Here is a 16,276-nt window from a genome sequence, read left to right as displayed (position 1 = left end):
CTCTCTGGAATCCCTCTGGAGCTTGCTCTCTCCCTCCGGCACTGATGGCAGTTCCCTGACACACACACATATATATATCAAATCCTTTTGCTACCAAATAGGTAGAATGGAGAAAACGGATGTAATCACGTTTAAAAAGAAGTTGCTCTACGTTATTCACTCTGGATGTGAGCCTGGCTTCCCATTCACTATCTACATAGCCTATGTACATTCTAGCAAGCTGAATTCTGGGCCAGCTGTCAGTCTTATTTCCTCCATGTTTCATGCGGGCCACCCACCTTGTTATTTCTAAAATAAATGCCTGTATGTTTATCTGCATGTTCAAAATGTCAGTGTTAAAATCCCATTAAAAATAATAATTGCAAAACTACGGGGGGTGGGGTGGAGGAAAATATCTTGGTGACATCACAACAGCTAAGGCTTACCAGCTAAGCAATTGGTGCTGTTTATTCACCACTGACTTTACCCTAAGATCACAATTTTTATTTTTAACGAGGCCAAGTGTTAAATAGAAAAGGTAGTCAAAGACAAACTTTATTCGCATTAGCCAATGGCCATAGCAACACAAAACAAGCAATATATACAAATAAAACATATACAGATAGAAAAGACAGCAATGAGTAAAAAGGGCAATCAAATGGCCAAGATTATCGTTCAGATAGTGGCCCTTAATCTCATTGCACCCTCGATAAACCTAGGAACCTTTGCTGTTGAATACAAAAGGTATATTTGTATTTAATTCAGTGTGGGTGCGTCTAGTACAGCCTCACTACTCTACAAATGTTATCTCTGTCCTCATCCAAAGATGCTGCTGGCTGTGGATGCTGTACTTGGCAGTTTCTAGCTGTCACTTTGCTTCTTCAGACTGCTGCATCTCCCAATTCTCGCATCTCTGTTAGTGCATTCAGATGTCTGAATTCACTGTGTGGCTTCCAAAAAGCTCTTTATGATTTTCTCTGTTCGGCTTCCAATACTGGAGTTTCCAACCTCTTCATTTCCAGTTTTAAAACTGAAACATCTCCAGTGTTTTAGCATGGTTTCCAATACCTGTGGTAAATTTCCTCCCCCTGATTATTTCAGTTCAGGGGAACCATTGGTTCGCTGCTTCTTAGAAGCCATTTCTCCCCCTGTGCTAATGACCCTCCCTTTGGCTGGGGGGTGGGGGGGGCAACTGATATGATTCCAGGGTCTTATCAGGGTACACTCTGGACTCAGAGCCACTAGAAGTATCCAACTTTAAACCTTCTTCACACTGTGGTCTATTGTGACCTAGCTTGGACAAGGCCTAGTCACTATAGCAACCACTTTTCTGTTTTGCTCCTCATTTCAGAATCCAGAGGCCCAGAGGCTGAGAAAAATCACAGTCTTCTCTTGCAACAGGAAAGAGTGAGGCTGTTTATGAGATGCAGTTCTGAAGGAAATATTTACCAGATTAGGCTGGAGGACATTCACTGTTGAGGATGATGCCTCCCACTGGATAGGAAGAACCCTGCAGCATTTTAATTCATCCCACCCTACAGATCTTTCTGCCTGTGGCTGTGACAGCCTGGACCTTTTTCCCTCTGGGGGAAAAAATCCCAATTCTGAGCATCTTTGCTATGAGTGTGTGTTTCCTTTTCAGTTCTAGCTTTTGTCTTTGTGTGCCCCCCTCCCCGTTTATTGTTGGGTTGTTCTCTAATTGTGTGTTAGCGCTAGTTTCTCCCTCTCTCCCTCTGCTTCTTAGGTGCCATGTTGGACACCCTGCTGTCCTTTAGGAGGGTGTCCACCAAACATATTATTACACACCGCCCCTATCTCCACAGCAGGGTGAGATTCCAGCAGTTCAGGTGCACTTTATCCTCTGTGTTTCCTTCAGAAAATGAGGCACATCGGAGACTGTGGTGTCTTTATGCTATATGGTTTATTCACACATATATACAATCTCAGCATATGATGGTATGTGGCCAGGATCTGCTCCATTTTCTCCAGGAAGGCATTGCCCTGGGGTCTTAATACTAACACCAATAAGCGGCAAGCGGATGCATTGAGCAGTGTGCTTTCTTGTTGGGGAAGGGGGTGGTTATCAGCTCATATCCTCTACAGGGGGTTCATGAAACTACTATGTAAAGAACAAACTATTATATATAACTACTATATGAGGATGAAGCAGGTAGTTGCATGGAATCATGTTTTTTTTATGTTTAAAAAGGTAGTTAATCTACCAAACCAGGACTACTATGCAGCAAGCCGAAGCAGGCGGTTTCAGATGGCAGAATTTAAAGGGATATAGATGAAGGCAGTAACTGATATATAAACGGTGCAGAGTGATTAAAAATAAAATAATTGTTGGCCCCAGTGTCGGGGATGACGACTTACGTAGTGCACCACTTCAGGCAGTAAAGTATCATGGGCCAAGCAGCCTCAGACTCCTGTCTTTTCAGAACGTGACTTCTGCTAGCAACTTGAGCCATCTGCTTCTCATAATCTGAGGAAGTCTGGTATGGTTTGTAGAAACAGAATCTAAGGGCCATGTGAGATGCACACTCATTACATCTCCAGCTATGGTTCTCTCTCTCCCCCCCCCCCCCGTGTGTGTGTGTGTGTGTGTGTGTGTGAGAGAGAGAGAGAGAGAGAGAGAGAGAGAGAGAGAGATGCAAACATTCTCTGTTCTATATCAAACAGGCTTTTGGATTCTGTTTGAATTTACATTTCCTAAGTGCAAATTCAGCCTGCTGTTTTGTGGATTGCATTGCCACTGCTAGCAAAGGGACTCCATTGCACATGTTTCTAAGAAGGGTTTGAATTAGGTTCACACAGAGCATGAAGGAGCATGGGAAGGAGCATGCAAAGAGACAGGCAGTTGCTCCTCTCTCCTAGTATATATACTTTTGCCATCTCTGCTCAGTTTTTACATACAGTACATTTCCAGAACAATCCTTACACCCAAGGCTGCCAGATCAAACTTTTCAATATAAGAGGCTGCTTTGGAACTGTGTGGAGTTCACAATATGGGGTGTTCAGTACGTGCTACAAAAGCATGAATTTACAGCAGGACCAATAAGTTCTGGATAGAAAGATCCTTTAAAGCAGGACACATCTGGCAACCTTACTCCAACCAGCAGTTGATACTCAGTGGGAACTCACAAGTGGATGAATTCTGCCTATGTTATTTGGGGAATTCCTGGTGACCCAGAAGTTTCTTCTCTTCCTACTTGTTCTGCTATCTCCATGCACTCTCTGGCAGCCTGACAATCCACCCACTAGGCTCCCATGACCCAACAAAACTGAGAATGACTTGCACATGCAAAGCCTGCTGTGAGTACACATTCCAGCAAGAAGGGAGTGCCTCTGGTTTGGATCTCTTACAGCAGCTGCCCTAATACAGTCCCCCAGTTTTCACAGCTACTCTATGATTTCCCAAAGCAATACGGTAAGTGGGTGGGGATGCTGTTATCATAGTCTGTTATGTAATAAATCCTCCTCAACCTAGTTCATGCACCACTTTCTGATGCTGTTGTTCTTTATTACAAGAGTGGGAAACATCTTAAACTGGAGAGTTCCCTCTTGACCAACCTTCTGAGGGACGCATGCCAGTCAAGCAAAAGCACTCAAAAAGGGTGTGTAAGCTGGAGGGACTAGGGCCAGTGAGAGGTGTGGTCTATAGAGGGGGCAAAGCCTGTGGAGAATCCCAAGGGCCAGATTCAGCCCTAGGCCTGAGGTTCCCCACCCCTGGTTTATTCGGTTTATTTGGCTGAATGTCCCACTGTGTTCAACAGGGCTCACTCCCAAGTAAATGCACATAGGACGGCAGTCCTAATTATTTATGTATTCTTGCATTTCCCTCACCTCCTTTCAAAGCACTTGAACAGGAAACAGTGCCATTAAAAATAATTACACTATAAAACAGATTCCAATTAGAATGCAAAATGCCAAACATTTGAATTTCCACATGCCACCTTACTGCTAGTCGCTTACGGTAGTCCATACTGTAACGTCTCAGAGCGCTTTCTGAAAATGCCACAAACACAACTCTGAGAGATTAAAATCAGATTTGTGAAGGGATTTTAATATCCCATGTATCTTACATATCCCCAAAGCCTTGTTTACATGCTGCTGTTGGGTGCAGACCACATTTAGGCTGCCTGTCCCTTTAATAGTTCTGAGGTACTGGCCTTTTTGTCTATCCCTTTCCCCTCTGCTAGCTGTGGGGCAAAAGCAAAATCTTTCCAGCTACAGATGGGGAGGGACCAGAGTGTCCAAAGAGATCCTTGAAATAGTGGAACAGGAGGATGGATAACGCAGCTGCATGAGCTCCTGGTGCTCAGAACTGTTAAAGGGACAGGCAGCCCGTCTTTCAGTGAATACTTGGTTCATGTGAGCTGCACCTATTATCACACCCATTTCAAGTGGAAAGAGTTCCCATTCAAAATGTTCTCTAGAGCAGCCACACATTTAGGTGAATACACTGGGGTTTGTTTGTGTGTGTGAGTGAGTGTGGAAAACAACCACACTCCATATCCTAATTCAATTGCCTCAGTGACATTCAAGAAGGAGATGTCAACAGGTTCAGCATCACTCTAAGCTTTGCAGAAGTACAATTTTTAAAAAGAAAAAAAAGAAAAACTCACGAGGGAGGGGGAGCCCCGAAGCAGCCCAATGAGGACTGAGCATGCTCACTGGCTGTGGAATTCTGACACTTGGGATGAAAACCCAGTGGGAGGCAGAGTGGCCTGAGAGTGTCTGGAAAGGAAGAGACACATTGATGTAAAGGCAGCTGCTCATTCCCTCTTGTATTGCCTCCACAGCACTGGCTTAAGCGGGCTTTAGGGAGGAGGTGTAAGGCTCTGGCAGGGTCCTTCACAATGCTCAGTAAGAGCTTGTCCGGCTTTGTGAAGGAACTTAGAGGCCTCTAGGACTCTTTGAGAGCCCTCATGCCTCCTTCCCACAGCCAGGCTAGCATTTACCAGGCTTGATTGCTCCTTTGTTTTGGAGTATAACTCCCATCATTCCTGACCATTGGCCATGCTGTCTGGGGCTGGTGAGAGCTGGAGTCCAATAATATCCGGAGCATACCAAGTTGGAGAAGGCTTGAGGTAGTAATAATAATTGTTGAATAGTGGGTAGACATGGCAGACGACACAGCGATTTCTCCAAAGCAGCTCTTTATTTTGTAAGCTGGAACAGAACTGAACAGCAAACAGCTCAGCCGGCCTGCTTTTATAAGCAGCCGGCTGTCAACATTGTAGCAACAACAACCCATGGTTTCCCGCTTTAAATAACTGACGTGGACCTGAGTGAAAACTATCTACAGTATCCCCCTGCTGGCCCAGGGTGAGAACTTCAGTACATAACAATAATAATAATAATTTTTTATTTATATCCCGCCCTCCCCAGCCAAGACCGGGCTCAGGGCGGCTAACAACCAATAATAAAAACAAGTTGATTAAAATACAATTCAGAAGATTAAGATACAACATTTAAACATTACGGTGCAATCTCTTCATAGGAGGAGAAACGAAAAAGAAAGAGGGAGAGGGAATCAAACTGATTCTAAGCCAAAGGCCAGGTGGAACAACTTTGTCTTACAGGCCCTGCAGAAGGAAATCAGATCCTGCAGGGCCCTGGTCTCAAGAGACAGAGCATTCCACCAGGCCGGAGCCAGTGTTGAGAAGGCCCTGGCTCTGGTTGAGGCTAATCTAACTTCCTTAGGGCTAGGTTGGCTAGTGACTTATTCTAATTCATCATGTGCCAGTTTTCCTGACACTGAAGCACCATGATAGGAAAGCACGCACCTGCCACACACCTATCAGTTGAAAAAAAAAGAAAAAAAAGAAAAAAAGAAAAAGCCACCACACAGAAATCTAGCAGGTGAAACTTTGTCCAGCACAGATAAAAGCCCCCGCCCCATGCTACATATGGTTGTGTGGAGATGTTTTCAGAAGAGGGGTGGTGGCGGCAGCAGCCACCCTGCAAGGTAATTCCTGGTACAGTTTGTTCCGGTTTAAAGGTGGTGGCTAGAACAAGCCCCTTAAGAATTCTCTTTTATTGTTGAGATCTCTAATTATCCTTTCCCTCCTTCCTCACCCACACTCCTGTTTGCAAGTGCTGGCAAACTAAATTCAGCCCCACTGCCACCTGTTCGTAATCACGCTGGCACACTGACTTGAAGGAGAATAATTAGCATCTGCCACTGCAGCCCTCTCAATTAAGATGCTAATCAGAAGCATTAAGAGGAAAGTGAGGAAAGAGGAAGGGAAGAAAGCAAACTTGCTCTGAAAGCAAAGGTCTGTTTGTGCAATTTTGTTTTATGATAAGAAAGGCTAATTCTATTAAGGTAGGCAAGAAGGCACTGGCCTGAGTTACTGCCTTGGAAGCTGGGCTAGGCCAGTAAAAAGTTTTGAGAAACTGGTCCAGTTAGTACTGCCATTGTTGTTTTGGCAGAGCTGCTGCCAAAACAAGATTTGTAGAAATCAACAAGTCTTTTCCCAGGATGAAGTTGCAGTGATGGGGACTGCTTTGCCAGTTGCGCAGTAGTTCAAGGCAAAAGACATCCGCCAGAGAACCCTGTTTGTCCCTGGAGTATTGATCTTGTGTGAATAATAGCCTTGGCAAAGGCTAGTGAAAATGACTGAATATGATGCTTTGCTAGGTTTGTAGATTGGGCAAGGCACCAAAACCTCTTCTTGGCATTCTAAGGAGCTACATTGGCCCATCCTGCCAAGGCTGCCTTGAATACACAGGCACTCAATGTGACAAAGTGCTGGAGATAGAGCCTGAACCAATGAAAAAAGTAATTTGGTTTCAGCTGGATTCAAACTGAATTCTTTACCTGGCCTTTTTATGCCTTTACTTGTCCTATGTATAGACAAAGAGCTGGACAGGAAAATTCAGACCTGGCTTACGTATCAGAATTGCTGCTCTGCCTTACAGTCTCTGTTTCTGATGTTTCATTTATAGAGTCCTAAGGTCTTGACTTCTATTTATTTTCTGTTACTAAAAGACTAATATTCTCAGGGTGTTGCCTTATGTACTGGGCATCAACTGCAGAATAGAAACAGCCCTATGCATTTCTGCTTCCTTTATCCCAAAATCTGTCACTGTGTTTTGAGCACTAGCCTCCCCAACTTGCCTATGATTTCTGTATTGCAGAGAGCAATTGCTCTTCAGTGCCACCAAATTGCTAGCCATGTAGCAAAACAAGGGCAAATGATTTTGGCTTTCTCTGACTTCAGAGAATGGTGGTAGGATCAACATAATATTAAAGGGATTCATGCAGCTGTTAAACCCACCATTTTGCTCCCTCTTCCCAAGCAGGGGGATGTTCTGGGCTGCTTTTCTTGGACTGAATTCATCTTTTCTCATTCTAGGGCTTATCTACACTTACCCTTTGCCCCACTTTTCCCAGGCATAAGTCTGTGCTTTAAAGCTCTGGGTCTGAAAGCCCCACTTTGTTGTTGCTTCAGAGTGTTCTCTGCGAAAACCCGCTATTTAAAGCTGAAGCACAACAAAAGGCAACCAGAATTTTCTGTTGATTGTGGTTTGCTCCAATTCAGCCTTAAAGAGCAGGTTTTCATGGGGAAAGCTTGTGGGGGGAGGGAGGGGTTGCTCAGACACAGAGCATTAAATCACAGACTGTGCCTGGAAAGAGCAGAGGAAAGGTAAGTGTGTGTAAGCCCCTAGTGCCCATCGACCAGTCCTAGCCACGGCGGAGAAAGCCTTCTTTATGATGACCACCAACCTGATAGAAGATGGAACTATTTGAACATTATCTGTGCTGGATCTTAATGAGTGGGAAGGGATATATGGGGAAATGTGCTTACACAGGTATCCCAGAATCAAACCATAAAGGGCTTTTTAGGGAAGTTGTTGTTGTTGTTGTTGTTGTTGTTGTTGTTGTTGTTCTTCTTCTTCTTCTTCTTCTTCTTCTTCTTCTTCTTCTTCTTCTTCTTCTTCTTTTTCTTTTTCTTCTTTTTCTTCTTCTTCTTCTTCTTCTTTTGGGAGCCACCCAGAGTGGCTGGGGAAACCCAGCCAGATGGGTGGGGTATTTTATTATTATTATTATTATTATTATTATTATTATTATTATTAGGTTTAGACCTGAAACAAACCCATAACCAGTGCCACTCACATTAAGACTGGCGTTTTGTGTTCCCCTTAGCGAATTCCAGAAATCTGGGCAAGCTGCAGCTTGCAAACAACTTTCAAGCCCCACATCTGACACATTTCAGGGGGTTCTAGTGCACAACAATTACCAAATCTCTTTCTTCCTAGAACAGGCATAGTTGTGAAATCAGTGGCAGCCAATAAAACATGTTCTTGGCCACTCTCTCAACCAGGCAGCTTAAGTTCTGACTGATGTACTCCCAGACACTGAATTGGCTCTTTCTGGGGGGAGTGTTACCCCACTGGGCTATGATAGGCTTATTGAATTGGTCTCATCAGGCTCCAGTTCTAAATTATTCAGACACCGATACTTGACTGTGTTAAGTTCCCAAGCTCTGATGGCCCATTAACCTCCTTGATTTTGCACGAAAGACTGCCCATCTAAACTACTGGAGGCAAGTCTAGCTCTGCATCAGTGTGTTATGGTTTTGATTGACAAATTAGGCCTACTGGCTGATAGAGGGGTGGGAGGGAGATTAAATAGCCTAATATGGCACTGTTTCTCTTGTAAACAAAAGAAAATGACTCATCTGTGTTTCTCTCCTCTCTCCCTGCTCCCCATCCCCAATCTTTTCAACAGATGCTAAGGAGGAGAAACCAAAAGCTGTGAGCAAAAAACCTAAGGCAAAATCCAGCAACGTTAAGTCTTGGATGCCAAATGAAGGACTCCCATCTGTTTGCCTTGCTCAGTGCTGCAAGCGCCCTAGTTGTGATTAGGAGCTACTTCTCAACAGTGTCGAAACTTGACAGTGTGGGGAATGCTGGAAGGGACCCAGCTTCCTGCCATGGAGGTCTGAAGTATTAAACTTTTCCCAAAGCTGCAAATTGAAGCAGAAAGTGCTGGATCTGATGTTTCCGCAGTGACTTGTATTATGACAGCACGAGAGCTTACATTCCTCTGGTGAGAATCTGCAGTGTGTTAAAAGTGCTAGAACCTAGTTTCGTAGGCGCAAGCTTGCATACAAGCACATGCTGTTGCGACGATGTTGACCAAACTCTTGGATACAGGCAGGCCAGCGTGCCTGCGAAACCGAAGGAAGCAGCGCACTGAAGAGGGAAAGATGCCAGGGCAGACAAGAAGCAGGGCACCCTGGAGAAAGCTGGCCAGTAGAACAAAGACAACTGCCCTGGCCAGCAAGAAGCCAGTTACAAGCTTTTCCCTTTTCACGTAGTCAAATATTCATGAGGTTCATTTGCCACAACAAAAGTAAGTTGAACAAGGTCAGCTTACTCTGACTCCACCATGTTTAATTTTGCTGTGACTTCACAACCATTCTGTAGGCAGTACAATCACATCTTATGCTGGGGTTCGGTTCCAAGAGTTCCACATATACATGAAAATCACGTGTGCCCAAATCCTTGGAGCTGCCCTCATGCTAGTGAGCAAGAGGGAGCAAGAATCTCCTGTACTGTTAGGAGGGTGTTATATCTATAAAAGGCGTTCCTATTACGGGTGCCAGCTCAGGGAAGCCAAGCCATTTGGGGAGAGGGGGCCACTCCCCCATATCCTGAAGAATCGGGAGAGCAGCTCCTCCTCCTCCTGCCGCAGAGGGGAAGAAGGGTTGAAGCAGCTCCCTGCCAGTGGTGGCGCCAGAAGGAGGCGGAGGAAGAGCTGCCAGCCATTGAAGCCATGCTGTTTCTGCATTCAGCTCCTCCCAACCTCCTGACGTTACCTGTGCAACATTGGCCTCCCAATTGCCCTTGCAAGCTGGCGCCTCTGGTTCCTGTACAAGAGGCATCACCATAACCTCATAAGCAAGAAATGAGAGTGTTATGTACTGAAGTTCTCACCCTGGGCCAGCAGGGGGATACTGTAGATAGTTTTCACTCAGGTCCACATATGCAAATAAGGGATTGAAAGTGACGTTCAGTGATTGGATAGTTACAGAAAGCGCTACAGTTGCATTGTAGTGAAGCTCTATATAAGCAGGCTGGCTGAACCCTTCAGTTCAGTTCTGTTCTGGCCTGTGCATAAACAAGAGCTGTTTGAAGAATCGCTGTGTTGTCTGATATGTTCACCCACAACTTAACAGAGAGGGTGCCCAGAGCTACACAATTTCATTATACAGTGGTACCTCAGGTTACATACGCTTCAGGTTACAGACGCTTCAGGTTACAGACTCCGCTAACCCAGAAATAGTACCTCGGGTTAATAACTTTGCTTCAGGATGAGAACAGAAATTGCACTGCAGTGGCATGGTGGCAGCGGGAGGCCCCATTAGCTAAAGTGGTGCTGCAGGTTAAGAACAATTTCAGGTTAAGAACGGACCCTCGGAACGAATTAAGTTCTTAACCCGAGGTACCACTGTAGAAGTGAAGTTGAACTCAAGTTTCTCATCTCTAAGTTTCACCCTGCCAGGTTGGTTGACTGCCCAGAGAGTTGAAAGCCCCCCCTCCGCTTTGGGTAAGCTAAGGTGAAAAGTCCTTGTGGAAAGCTACACGAAAGTCCAAGGTCATTCTGTGGACTTGGCACCCTACCTTGCAAAATGAAGTATTTTATTTTTGTTCTGCATTGTCTTTACTCCTGCTATTTTTTTTTTTTAAATCATATTTATTAGAATTTCCAATAATATAGAAAAATAACAGAAAAGAAAAGATAGAATACATTTAGAGCCTTACTTTCATTATCTTCTTTCTAGGACTCCCTCCTCCCCCCCCCCGATTGTATTCCCCTTTCATTAATTTGGTTCCACAAGCTCTCACTCCCAGTTTAAAACTTAATATGTTTAACCCATTAACCAATTTAAATTATACAATTTTATCATCATCCCTCATCATTAACAGAAAAAGAAAAAAAGATTTTTCCCCAAGATCAACCCCAATTTCCTTCCACGAATTCCCTTTTTTTTAAACATGCCAAATCAAAATACCATGATATACAAAAGTTATATAAAGAAATAAAAGATAAAAAGTATAAGAAGGTTCAGAAAGATGGTTACATTAGCCTTTGGATTCCAAAGCTCCCCCTTCCCTTCCCCGGTTTGAATTCCACATGTCCATCAGTCTGTATGTTGTCAGCCTGGAGATCTCAAGTCCATGGCCAGATTTTTCCCATTCCACCTTGCCGGTTTTCTTTTAATTTGTTTATTTTAATAATGTTTAACTTCAAAAATCCAGTCTAATAGATGCCTTTAATTTCCTTGGTCTTTGCTGCTCCTCCCATTATTCTTTCCGTGTCGTAATTAGTCCTTTGTTCTTTTTATTCCTTACTTTCTCAGGTTTCTTGTCTTGTTCAGCTGCTAAAACTTTCTTATTCCGAAATCTGGTATCTCTACAGAGGTTTGTTGTTCAGGAATAAAAACTTACGTCCAGTCCCTTCCTTTCTTCAATAGAAAATTCTATTGTCTCCTTTTAATGTAAACACCTCTGTAGACAAAATACTATGTCAGTTTTGCAGCTTTCCCATAAGATAAGTCCTGTGCGAATCCCAGAGTGATTTTCCACATACGACCACTTGTAATGTCCCGAAACCCCTCTAGGGGGATTGTAGTAACTTTATATCCTCTAATCCAAAAGTCAAATTGTTGTTCCTTATTTTCCGACAGTTTATATCCATATTGTGTCAAATTGTAACAGAATTAGCCAGCAAAGTCCTTGTAACAAAGTCCTCTTTATATTCTCCAGCTTTGACAGCTACTTTGACAGCTGTCAAAGTCTCCGTCTCTCTTCGCCAGGTTCTACGAATCGCCCCGGTTCCCAGGGGGGGTTGCATTTTCCCTCTCACCCTCCACTCTTCTCCTCCAGCACAATTCTTGTAATTTCCCTTCGTGGAATTAATGATTTTTGTCAGCAATAAACTTCTCTTTCGATCTTGGTTACCCAGTCCTTGTTTTAGAATGTTTACAATCGGGGGGGGGACTGACTTCCTTTTTAGATCCCCCCCGCTCGTGCCGAATCCGAAAAAAATTTCTTTTTTTCTCCTTTTGTACCCGGTTTCCCAATTACTCACGGGTTGTTGTTGATAGTCCGAATTTCCAATGGAAGAAGTCAGCGCTCTCCGTCGAATGGCATGCGGCTGCGCTCGGCAGGGGAAGCAATGGACTCAAAGCACCACGCCACTCCCCGGCACCCGATCCGAAGCCTTTAAAAAGGCTCCTTCACGAGTCGGGAGGGCGCTAGCGGTGCCAGCCGAGTCCCCATGTCCATGGGCTCCGTGCCCGTGGTTTTTGAGGGTCCCCGCGTCGCCGGCGCGGTAGGACCCAGCCCCTGCCGAGCAGACTCCCTCCGGAGCTCGGAGGGAGTCCGCCATTCGGCGATGGCGCCAACCCGGAAGTGTCTTTACTCCTGCTAAAGGCTTCCTTGAAACCTGAGTGTGGCCCCGGCTGTGATGCATTCATTTCTTCCTTTGCCCTTGTTAATTAGAACAATGATAAATGCCGTTCGGGTGAAATGGAGCTAAGCTGAAAGTATGTGGCAATCTTCCAATCCTAAGGAAAGAATGACACGGGACTAATTAACAAAACTCAATCAAGGGTTGTTCTACAAGGGCAGCCGTGTTCACATCTTTTAGCAGTGGAGGACGGTGTCTGCTTACCCCAGTAGTCTGTGCGACGTTACAGCTCGAGCTTCTAGATAGTTAATAGGAATGATATACAGTTGAGTAGGTCAAAGCAATGTACTTAACTTGTTGAGAAAGGCAGAATTTCAGCTTCCCTGTCCCTGCCTCTTCCCTGTTTCCAGTCTGTGCGATCGGCAGTTTTGCTGCAGGTGGAAAAATATCCATGGCTGGTTCACACATGCACAAGTGGATGTGTATGGATCTTTGCAGATCTAATGCCACATACAGAACATCCTTTTTAACAGTGTGATTTTAAATATTCAGCCAACATTAATTAACTGTAGAGAAGCCCAGGGGTACACATGAACTCATACATGAACAAACCTTAACAGTGCAAATGCCCCATCACTAAGTACCGCAGAGGAAAAAGGGGCTCTCCACAATGTAGAGCACTCTTTTTTTTATTAGAATCATGTAATTGTAGTGTTGGAAGGGACCACGAGGGTCATCTAAGCCAATCCCCTGAAATGCAGGAACTGTTTTGCCCCATGTGGGGCTCGAACCCATGACTTTGAGGTTACGACTCTCATACTCTGCAGACTGAGCTGTCCTTCAGGCTGTGCATGTAGACGCCCACTATGAATGGAGTTAATGGTACAACAAACTCCATTCGAAAAATGGACTTTCCCCCATAAAATGGTAAATAAAGGCATCTGTGGGGTTTTTTATTCAGGAAGTAAAGTAGGCAACATACGTCTCCGAATTAGGTACATCAGTTGAATCTGGAAGGGGTGGGATTCTGCTTGTGATTTGATTGTGTGTGTCCCTCCGATGCCACTACAGTGGTACCTCGGGTTACATACGCTTCAGGTTATATACGCTTCAGGTTACACACTCCACTAACCCAGAAATAGTGCTTCAGGTTAAGAACTTTGCTTCAGGATAAGAACAGAAATCGGGCTCTGGTGGTGCGGCAGCAGCAGGAGGCCCCATTAGCTAAAGTGGTGCTTCAGGTTAAGAACAGTTTCACGTTAAGTATGGACCTCCGGAACGAATTAAGTACTTAACCTGAGGTACCACTGTATACATTTTGTATGGTTTATTGATGTGTTATTCTCTTCTATGTGTACTATTATCTGACAATTGATATGGGAAACTGTATTTAATGTTTTGTTGTAATAATTTATTAAATGTTTTGTTGAAATAATTTATTAAGCAAACAAAACCCAGAGTTTGAAATATATTTTAAACAGGTACTATCTGAAATACCTCCATGTTCATTCCCCCAGCTGCATAACCTGTTTTTAATTAAAATTAGAAGTCTAACAGCCTTCTAAGAAATGCTCAGACTAGGCCTTCAATGGGTCTCTGAGGAAATGAAATTCCAGGACTATAGAGAGCAGAGCCTGTGACAGCATATGCTGATGACGTCACCCAGACTGTAGTATCTGTTCCTCAGAGGAGCTGGAGGCAACTAAATGTATGGGGAAATGGCTGGAGTTTAAGGGACAGAAAACCGAGTAAGCGGAAGCTGCTGCTCATTTTTGAGCCTACTCGGTAGCGAGGAGAGCAACATACTTCTCCACTATCACTGTGTCTGCTCCATGTTGACCCGTGAAGCTGCTCTGGGTGGTTGGCAGTCCATATATTTTCAGTAATTAATGTGTTTTTAGCACCTCAAAGGCTAATAAATTTATGGTGGCAAAAGCTTTGGTGGACTGAAGTCTGCTTCGTCAGACGACATCTCATTTCATGCATCTGAATTGGACTGTAATCAGTGAAAGCTTTAAACTAACCAATTTATGATGGCATGAGGTGCTTCAAAAACTTTCCTTGTTTTTGCTGCCACAGAGCAGCACAGCTACCTCTCTGAAAGTAACTGAGGCACTGCTCTTCACAAAAACCCTAAGTGTTAGTGCTGTGTTCAGAGGCCCGGGACTCTTAGAAATAAGAACCTGGTCTTAGGATATGCTTATTAGATGGACAGAGTTTCTTCCTTGGTTACAGACACAGCTTATCTACACTTGTGCTTTGGTCTGCTGAGTGGCGGAGCTACACTTTTTTCTGGGGCGGGGGGCCCTTTGCAACCAGCAGTGAGGTCTGGGTAACCACGGTTGCCTTCTTCAGCGGATTTGTTCCACGACAGATCACATTTTTTTAAATCAGCAACTACATCATAGATTTTGATTAAAATTGCTGTACTGGCTTATCTCACATGTCAAAAACACTGGTGTGAATAAAAAAATCCGCGTGCCTTATAGTTTTCGAGTTATAGCTTAGTTGGTAGAGCATGAGACCTTGTGGTCCCTTCCATCTATTCTATGTGGTGCATGAAAAGTAGGAAAATGTGAGATGCGCTTTAAAAAGCAATCTTTTTTAATGCAAGGTGGACTAAAGTTGCTTATGGGGCCCTTCTGGGATTAGGAGCCCTGAAGCTTAAACTTCATTAGTTTCATAGTAGATCTGCCCTTGTCTCTTTCCAGGCACAAGTCCGCATTTAAAAGCTCCTTATCGGAGCTTTTCTTTTTCTTACGGGGTTCCTTCCGCGAATTCGGGGTCGCTCCAGGTGCCCGCCGAGTCCCACGGCCACGAGCTCACTCTGCCCGTGGTTTATCTTGATGGGTTGCCGCTGTGCCGTAGCGAAGCAACCCTTTTCTGCGGTGCCCCTCTTCACAGCTCGAAGAGGACCGCCATCACGGTTTCGCGCCGCCTCCGGAAGTCCACAAGTCCGCATTTAAAAGCTCCTTATCGGAGCTTTTCTTTTTCTTTTTTGCCCTGGAGCTTTCCCAGTGAAAACCCACTCTTAAAGCTCAATCGGTCAATTTGGAGGAGTCATAAGTGTGGATAAGCCCTTAAATGTACTTAGCCTGGAGTATTGTGTAACCCTGGTCTGGCTCAAGGAATAGATCTGGCATAAGCTTTACAGGTAGGCCCCCCCATTTAATGCAACGATGAATCAAACTACAAACACTTACAATACGCATGCAACTGGCAGAGTCAGTGTGGAGTTGTGCCTACAGGGCTCAGAGTTTAGGACCGGGAGTTAGGACCAAACTAGTGCATGTCATTACAGGAATAAAATGCTGCATCTTCTTTTCAACATTTGTGATTGAATATGATATGCTATCTGTATCTTTGACACAGTCACAGTTCTGTGGTGGGCAAAGAGAGTGAGTTTAGCCCTGCAATAGTTCTGATGAAGTGCCTGTGGTATGGAAATTTCCATTGGCACCCATGTAAATAGCAGTTTCATAGGGCATGGGGGTGGAAGCAGACTGCGAAACGGTCAAGCTCCCTCTCTCTGCCTGCTGGCGTTCTGATCCTAGTGCCACTCCTTGCACCTGCTATTTGCTAAAGAAAAACGAGAGAGAAAAAAGATAAACTTAGCATTCATCAGCAATTGTTAAAAAGAAATACATGTCACATTTAACCGTGTATACAGACATTTTGACCCATAACTCATGAAACCAGGGTTAGAATTGCCACTCAGCCACAAAGCATGCTGAGTAACCTTGGGCGGTTTGCTGTGTCTAACCTACCTCACAGGATTGTTGTGAAAATAACAATCAGTGCCTTGTCTTGAGCACCTTACAGGAAGAGAGCAATAAAAAAACACCAGGTTACAATAATGAAATC

The 16,276-nt window shown here is 44.4% G+C and overlaps 1 long non-coding RNA gene across 1 annotated transcript in view; it reads left to right on the top strand.

The window, feature by feature from the left end:
* The first annotated feature begins 8,180 nt into the window (after positions 1 to 8,180).
* Positions 8,181 to 16,276, top strand: part of LOC308471514 — a 30,516-nt gene continuing 22,420 nt past the window's right edge. Inside the window, exons 1-2 of the long non-coding RNA XR_013982989.1 lie at positions 8,181 to 8,537; positions 8,723 to 9,349. This is a non-coding gene — a long non-coding RNA (uncharacterized lncRNA). The remainder of the gene's footprint in view (positions 8,538 to 8,722; positions 9,350 to 16,276) is intronic.

This window comes from Podarcis pityusensis (assembly GCF_964106645.2).
Source record: "Podarcis pityusensis genome assembly, chromosome: 2".
NCBI classification, from domain to species: domain Eukaryota; kingdom Metazoa; phylum Chordata; class Lepidosauria; order Squamata; family Lacertidae; genus Podarcis; species Podarcis pityusensis.
Note: the sequence above shows the minus strand (reverse complement) of the source record. Positions and strands in the feature narration are given on the sequence as shown.